Source organism: Notamacropus eugenii, chromosome 1 (genome assembly GCF_028372415.1).
Source record: "Notamacropus eugenii isolate mMacEug1 chromosome 1, mMacEug1.pri_v2, whole genome shotgun sequence".
In the NCBI taxonomy this organism is placed as follows: Eukaryota; Metazoa; Chordata; class Mammalia; order Diprotodontia; family Macropodidae; genus Notamacropus; species Notamacropus eugenii.
Genome location: NC_092872.1, coordinates 410,912,967 through 410,921,829, shown reverse-complemented (window position 1 = coordinate 410,921,829; position 8,863 = coordinate 410,912,967). Strand labels below are relative to the sequence as shown.

General features: G+C 39.3%; 2 pseudogenes; both read left to right on the top strand.

The window, feature by feature from the left end:
* Window positions 1-515: 515 nt before the first annotated feature.
* LOC140518040 (tetraspanin-7 pseudogene) lies at window positions 516-1,112 on the top strand (annotated as a pseudogene).
* Window positions 1,113-2,580: 1,468 nt separating this feature from the next.
* Window positions 2,581-8,449, top strand: LOC140526281 (tubulin alpha-1C chain-like; annotated as a pseudogene).
* Window positions 8,450-8,863: the final 414 nt, after the last annotated feature.

Here is an 8,863-nt window from a genome sequence, read left to right as displayed (position 1 = left end):
GTTGTCCATAAAACAGCTCCTCAGCCATCTAGGGTCCCTCAGTATGGGAAAAAGACCACCTTTTTCTACCCCATCTCCACTGTATCATTATGATACATTATACAAAATTTAATGTTCATCATGATGACCTAGCACAATTGATAAGAAGATTATCATCAGCAACCTGTATTTACAAAGGCAGAAGAAGATGTAATAAAGATGAGAAAGATTTCCCTTCCAAGTGGCTTGAACATTACAGCTAGCATATAAAATTGTAGGCTTCAGTTTCATTAAAAACAATACTGAGTTTTTGACAGGTCAGTCCTCCGAGAATACTGTGACACTTTTTTCTGTTAGAGTATGGTAGGTGAGCTGCAGTGAATTTTAGGACCCCAAGGTATTCTGCGCCAGAGATTTTAACCCTTACTGTAGCTCAGATGGCCAGAAATATGACAAATATGACTTCTGCAAAGTAAAGAATTGATCTCTGTCTTCCCTCCTTCCACCTGCACAGCTGCTACTTGAGCTTCTGTAGTATGATATCAAGAAGAATGGAAACCAAACCCGTAATAACCCATCTCACAATCCTCCTCATCATCTACTACTTCATTTTATGGATTACTGGTGTTATTTTTCTGGCAGTTGGAGTCTGAGGTAAGCATACATTTCTATATGCTCATTTGGACTGCCACTACCATTGTGTTCTTTTATTTGGATCTTTTACCCCTTGTCATGGAAGCCCATAGATGTTAAAACTGTATGGCATGTTTTTGTCCCTGCTGTTCTTGGCTGAGCTGGTGGCTGGCATTTCAGATTTTCCTTTTTAACATGAGATCAAGGACACCTTCCATTGGACATACACTGAAACCATGCAGAACTACAAAGGGAATGACAAGAGAAGCCATGCAGTGGATGATGTGCAGGAGAATCTGAGCTTCTGTGTTGTTTGAAATTATGCTAACTGGAGCACCAACCCATACTTTATGGAAAATGGTATCCCTCCCGGCAGCGGCATGAATATCAGCTATTGTTATCCACTGGATCTCTGCAACATGACTGTGGCTGCCACTAAAGTCAATCAAAAGAATTGCCTGTTCCAATTTATCACTGCTAATCAATATGAGATGGCATAATAAAAAGTCTTTTGGGGATGTTGGGCAAAGAAGAAACCTACTTCCAAATTGGGAGCTGCAACAATCTAGGAAGAATTTCAAGGAATGTTATAGCACACTAAACACACACACACATACACTTGTGTGCATGAAGTAAAATTGAATACCAACACACATGAAATATCAGCTCTATTTGTCAAATCATACCATACCTAGAGTTCCATTCTGTGAAGTGTTGTGAAACAGAGAGTATCCCAAATTGTTCTGCATCTAGTACTGTACAGCATTCCAACTTCAAAGGCTCTGCATAAGATGGAGGCATTGGTATGCCCCTGTCCGTATTGAAGCTGCATTGTAACTTAAAGATAATCCATTAACACCATTGATCAGACTCTACATGCCGTGACTGGAGGGCATCCTTAGACTTTCACCAAGATTAATAAATATTGCACATATTCATCTAAGCAAGTATATGAAATAATCTTTTCTTTTGACTTAATTTTCTTTGGTTTTGTTTTATTTACTTCTTTCCTAAGGACTTTTCCTCCCCTTATGCAAAACTAGCCTAATCCTAGAGGAAAAAAAGAACAGTAATTTATCATGAATATATTCAGAGGGAAATTTTTGAAAATGTTGTACTTGAAGGAAATTGTTTTCCTTGATTTTTAGACATCTTTGTTTGGATGGGTGGTTGGTTGTTGTCTATTCTCAAAGAGGACCAAAAGGACATCACCATGATAAAGTGAAATTTCAGTGTGTCCTATTGTGACTGATCAGACCAATACCAACTCAGAATGCTCCACCACAGGTTGAGCTCACATAGTCCGTGTGAATACTTGAGGTGGGTACCAAAATTTGCACATCCTACTTTTACTTTGTGCTGTCTCAATTCTGCTTTGCTTATAGAGCACAGCACCCTTTCTGATACAGGCATGCCATGCTGAGTGGTCCTATGCCAGTGTCTGTCATGTTGCACAGTCAAATTCAAGGTTCTTGAGAGAGACCTTTAGTGTTCTTGTATCACTTCTTCTGGCCACCATGTAATCACCTGGCCCATGCGAGTTCTCCATAAAATAGTTTTTTTAGGCAAGCATACATTTTGCATTTGAACAATGTGACCAGCCCATTGGAGTTGCAATCTCTGAAGCATAGTTAGAATGCTTGGCAGTTCGGCTCGAGCAAGAACTTCAGTGTCTGGTACCTTATCCTGCCAGGTGATCCTCAGAATCTTCCTAAGACAGTTCAAATGGAAGCAATTTAGATTCCATGCCTGGCACTGGTGGACTGTCCATGTTTCACAGGAATACAACAATGAGGTCAGCACAACAGTTCTGTAGACCTTCAGTTTGGTATTCAGTCTAATACCTCTTCTAGGGCCCCATCCAGTTAAAAAAAAAAAAAAACAAGCTTTGTATTTCCTGTTTTGGTAGAGACCTGTAATCTGTAATCTGTCAACAGTACCATTCCATCTTCACCCATCAGAGACATCATGCATGAGCATATCTCCATCTATGTTAGCCAGGCTGGAGTACAGATGGGCAATGCCTGTACTGGGAATTATATTGCTTAAAGCATGGTATCCAAGCCAATGGTACCATGCCCAGTAAGAGTACCTTGGGGTGTGGTTTTGACTCCTCCAATACCATTATCAGTGAATCTAGAGCTGGCAAGTATGTCCCCAGAGCAGTCTTTGTAGACTTGGAACCTGCAGTAATATACGAGGTTTAAACTAACATCTATAAACAGCTATTCCTTCCTGAGCAGTTGATCTTTGGCAAGGAAAATGCTACTAATAAGTATGCCTTATGTCATACACTGTTGGTAAGGAAATAATTGATCTTTTATTGGAGTTCATCTGAAAACTGTCATACCAATGCACAAGGCTACAGGGATTCCTGTTATTTGACAGTTTTGGGGGCAGCACAGGTTCAGGTTTCACCTCTCTGCTGATGGAGTGGCTCTCTGTTGACTACGGCAAGAAGTCCAAGTTGGAGTTTGCCATCTGTCCAGCCCCACAAGTATCCACAACTGTAATAGAGCATACAACTCCATCCTAACCACTCAGACAACATTGGAGCACTCAGACTGTGCTTTCATGGTGGACAATGAATTAATCTATGACATCTACCACCAGAATCTGGACATTGAGCACAGTACATATGCCAACTTCAACTGGCTCATTGGTCAGATCATTTCCTCTGTCATTGCCTCCCTGTGCTTTGATGATGCCCTCAATGTAGACATTACAGAGTTCCAGACTAAACTAGTGCCATATCCTCCAATCCACTTCCCCCTCTTCACCTACTGTATTGTTAATGTATTTTTGCATAATGAGTTAATGTATTTTAGCTTAAGGGAAGATCTTTCCTATCCATTAATAGGGCCATGTGACCTGCATCACATGGAGCCTCTGGTGAGAGGAATTTGCTGAATGGGTAGAAAAGGAAAAGTGGACCAGGAAGAGGGAAAGCTAGAGTGGAGATGAGAGGAAATTGGTCAGAGTCTAGTCAGAGCCAGGAAGGATACAACAGACTGCTGGCTAGTGTGAGTGAAAGAGCTTGTTTGTGATTTATTTAAGAAAATCTGCTTGCAATTTGTTTAATGGAGTTGTTTTGTGGGAAGCCAAACATGGGGAAGGTCTGGGGATTGTGTTGACCTCTGCGTTGTTAGTGCATATAGATTTTTGTTGCTATGATGGATTTGGTTTTCTGGTACCTAAAGAAATGTTTTGATTCTGTTTCCAAGTAGAGAGTTTGCTTAATTTTGCTATTCAGAATTGTGCCAAGACATTCTTGGCCGCCATAAGTGCTGTGAATATTGCATTGGCATTATTCATGGTGTTGAGGATGGGGTTGCAAAATATCACACCTCTATTTTGAGACAGAAAGACAGAAGAGACAGAGGAAGAAATGAATTTCCCAGGGTGGGAGAATTTGCCTTATTTCTCGCAGCAAGAGAATGGGTTAACAGCACAAGGTTCTGTGAAAACTGGGAATCAAGGCTGCAGAAAGGAGAACCCACTCCCTATGGGGCCTTTACTAAATATACCTGTTACACTCAATCCCTCTTTTTCTTTAAAGGAGAGATGTTCATTTTTCAATTGAAGATTTCTTACACCATTCTTACTATACTTCAAAATACCTGCAGCAAAGCAAAGAAAAGGCATAGCAACTAACAAGAACAATAAACCCACAACAGTCTTTTCTGTCATGAATGGATATGTCCCCTTCTTCAAATTTTAAGGTTCCAGGATCTTGTGATGCTACAGTCCACTGTATCAGATTTGGTACCAGTCCCATCACTTGGGTATAAGGCTGATTGATTCATTGACAAATTATAGGGGAGGTGGTGGGGGAAGACCCCTCCATGAGATTTCACTAAGGAGTCAATAACAGGCTCCAGTACTTACATAAATATACTAAATAATCATTGTTAACATAGTACATATCACATCACAAAATAATTCCAACTTCTGGTCATGTGATGCTTCTTCAAGCCATCTTCAGCACAGCATCTCAGCATTTTCTTTCCTTCACCTTCTTGTAGAAATCCAGATGTCCACTCTCCTACAAAACTGACCTTAATACAATACAATTTTAGATGACCATTCATGAACTTTAGACACTTATTAACCTTACAAAATCAAAATTGGAACTTTGGCTAATTGTCATGTTTAAGAAATTCACATTAAGCTACTAAGACAAAATAATAACTATGTATGCTAACCTCGCAAGCCCTTGACCTGATTGTCTCCATACTATTACTAAGAATTAAAGGACTATAAATTACTGCTTTTGTTATAAAATCCTAAGCCTAAAAGTTTAATTTTTGAGCTTAACCTCAGATATTCTCTTATGCTTACAAAACTTTTGATTACAGAAAATTGCCATAAGAGTAGGGATATTTCAGGAGAACATCTTCCTAACTTCATATCAATCCCAGGCAGGAGAAGATTGTCAACTGACATTCAGCCAGACATAAAGTCAATCAGGTGTCAATGGGGAAATTGAATCAGGAAAATCCTACCTCAGTCCAGGCTGAGCAGTAGTTTTCCCAGATTTTCCATAAAATCACCTTTGTAGTTCATACCAGCATTTCACAGGCTTATTGGAATCATGGATCTGATGGCTTTCTTGCTATCCACACCTGGAGTTAGACTCAGAAAAACAGTCAGTCAATAGTGCCATAAAAACTTATCACAGCAAGCTCCAATAATCAGTTTCAGATATGACTATAATTTCACATTGGCTAAGAAACATCTTTTGAAGCAAATCTTAAGTAGCTTGCATGCCTTTCTATACGTGTTCTAATTCCTGATTAAATAACAATCAATATCACATTTACCATTAAAACAATGTTATTGCTCTAAATTTACATCTATTTCCCAAGCTTCTCTATACCTTTATAACCCTGCTCAATCTAAAAGAATGAGCTACACATATGATAAGTTCAAACACTAACTTCAACTTATGTTCATGAAATGCATTCAAATCAAAACAGAAACATTGAATTTTCCAATAATGCCAAATATTACTAGAGGTTACCCACCTCTCAGAAAATACACCAATTCTTTTCCCCTAACTAAAGATGTCTCAGATTTAGTCTCAGTAATTTGATTCAGTTAATTGCTTTAATGCCAATTGCTTTTACATAATTTTGTAATAGGTAAAGAACTTATTCCAAGTTGGACCTTTGTCCCTTACTCTAAAGGAATTTTTTGTTCCATTTGTCTAAAAGGGCCCTGGAAAAACCTCACATTTAAAGCTCCTTAGATTTCTCTACTTGATCTGGCTTTCTATAGGCCTATAAACTCTTCCTTATCATTATGCCCAAATCACTGTTCTATTTCTCATTTTTGTTCCTATCAGTCCAAATCTCCAGGTTACTGGCCACTCTCATCAAGACCATCCCTGGAACTTCCACACCACCTGGGGCCACCCCCAGACTCCTTCCTCAGTCCCTCTGTAGGTAACAAAGTTTGACTTTCTTTAACTGAAAAAAGATTTGGGTTGAATTCATTTGAGCAGGACCCTATGTGTCACTATTTTGGGGTAAAAAAGAATCCTCAACCTCAACAATTTCATACATTTACAATTAACTTTAAATCCCAGTCTTGCTCAATGGAACAATGATACAACAAATGAGGAGGCTGAGGTTCAGGCAGTACAAAGATGGAAGCAGGGGAATCAGGGGGCACCCACAGTATTTGGGGAGGTAATTGAGGATTTTACTCAGCAAGGGGTCCCAGAGATTTTACGTTGATTGACCCAAAGGATGGGAGAATTGTTGGTATCTTGGATGACGAGAATTAGTGAAAAAAGATAAATTTCCTTGACAGAAAATAGTCAGAGGATTTGAGGTCAGAATAGATTGACAAGAAAATTTTTTTTTTTACTGCTCTGTTGAGAGCAGGGATAGATTTTGGAAGAATAGATGGCATTCCAACTAATGAACTATACAAAATGTATCGAGAAAAGAAGCTTTATTTTAGACCGAGCAGGGAAATGAGAGTTGCCCCTGCAGATCCTCCTGAAACATTGTATCCAAGTTTGTCACACTTTCAGGGAGAATGAGGGGTTGATCAGGCCTCAGCTCGCAGTAAAGAAAGTATAACTATAACCAGAATGGTGACCCCTAAACTCCAAGATAGAAAACAGTAAACAACAGTGAGTGAGGCTATGATAGTGGGTTCTTGGACTCCAGAAGCGTGGCTGAACCTATATCTACCCTGCTTCTGATTATTGTCTCCTTGTTTCTTTTTGTCTTTTTATTTGTTCACCTTGTTTGTGAGATTTGTTTTCTGCAGGCTTATTACCCTCCATCTGCAGATGGCTGTTTGCTTAATCAGATGTCACCCCCTATCCTCTACCATGCTGTGTCTACCCTGGACCTGATGTTGACCACGCTCTGCGTGTCACCTAAAGAATTGACCCTTCAAATAAGACCTTTTTGGGGCAAGGACAGCTCCACATTCAATCTCAGAAGGAAGTAGCTATGGGAGAAGAGACCTTTTGCCTTTACTCCAAGATTTTGTTCTCCATTCATTTGAAGTGGGAATGGTGGGGTGCTTGTGCTCAAGTTCCACCCTAAGATACTGTTTATGTCCTCATTTTTTATGATCCTTGTTACATTGTAAAGTTCTGTTGTCACCAGTTGCCTAAGATATTCTTTTATATGCTTATTTTCTGTTATCCTTGTTAAAGTTCTGTTGATAGCAGTTGCCCCTTTGACCTATGTAATGAATGAGAAAGATCTTGGGGCCAAAAGTATTTTTAATATATTTTTACATAAGGGGTTTTTGTATTTTGCCTTAAGGGAAGATCTTTCCCATACATTAATAGGCACATGTGACCTGCTTAAGTCACATGGAAGGCTGAGTAACATGGAGCCTGTGGTGAGAGAAGTTTGCTGAATGGGTAGAAAAGGAAAAGTGGAGAAGAAAGAAGTAGAGCTAGAGCAGAGCTGAGAGGAAATTGTTCAGAGTCTATCCAGAACTAAGAAGGATTCAGGCAAGCAGGCTGCTGGCTAGCATGAGTGAAAGAGCTTGTTTGTGATTTTGTTTAAGAGAGTTTGCTTGTGATTTATTTAATGGAGCTGTGTTTTGGAAAGCCTAGAAGGGTGAAGGCTTGGGGATGGTGCTGTCCTCTGCTTTATTGTTGTGCATAGATTTTTGTTACTATGATGTTTTTGACTTTCTGATATTTGGATAAGTGTTTTGGTTTTATTTTCACATGGAGAATCTGTTATATTTTGTGATTCAGAATTGTGCCAGTATATTCATGGCTGCCATAGGTACTGTGAATATCACATTAACACTACATCTAGTTGCCCATTATCTCCACTGAAAAGGCCTAAAATGAGCAGCTCTTTTTAGTAGAGATCTCCAATGCCTGGTTTGTCCTCTCCAACTAGATGGCAAAGTGTGACCCACATAAGGACAAATACATGGCCTGTTGTATGCTGAACCTAGTTGATGTGGTATCCAATGATGTTAATGCAACCATTGCCACGATCAACACCAAGAGAACCATTCATTTTGTACACTGGTGTCCCATTGGCTTCAAGGTTGGGATCAATTACCAGTCCCCAACTATGGTACCTGATGGAGACCTGGCTAAAGTACAGTGGGCATTATACATACTGAGTAATACAGTAGCCGTTGTTGAAGCATGGGCACATTTAAATCACAAGTTTGACCTTATGTATGTCAATTAAGTATTTGTGCATGATATACGGGTGAAGGCATGGAGTAAGAAGAATTCTCAGAGGCTGGAAAAGATTTGGCTGCCCTGGAGAAGGATTATGAGGAAGTAGGCATAGGCTCTGTAGAGGGCAAAGATGAAGGTGAGGAATTCTAGAAACCATCCAGCAAATAAGCTATCTGCCCCATCCATCTTTTTTATCTTTTTCTTTTCCTACCATCCCAAAATAAAATCTTGTCTTACTTGCAAACAAACAAACAAACAAACAAAAGCGAATCAAGTTTCCCATGAAGTTTGTTCAGAAGGTCCTGTAGAGCCAAACTTATTATAATGCTGCCATCTAGTGTGCAAAACATAGGTTTACAGATGCCAACAACTGGCCACAGAAACTCATGCCACTGGAGAATGTTAGATGTAGAAGGAACCTCAAAGAGTATCTGTTTCTGTTTTCTCATTTTATAAATGAAGAATGATTTTAAAATCCAAGTGACAGAGGTAGAAGAAAACTTTAGCAATGATTTTAAAAATACAGTCAGTTCCTTAAAATTAAAATTGGCCAAATGCATAAAG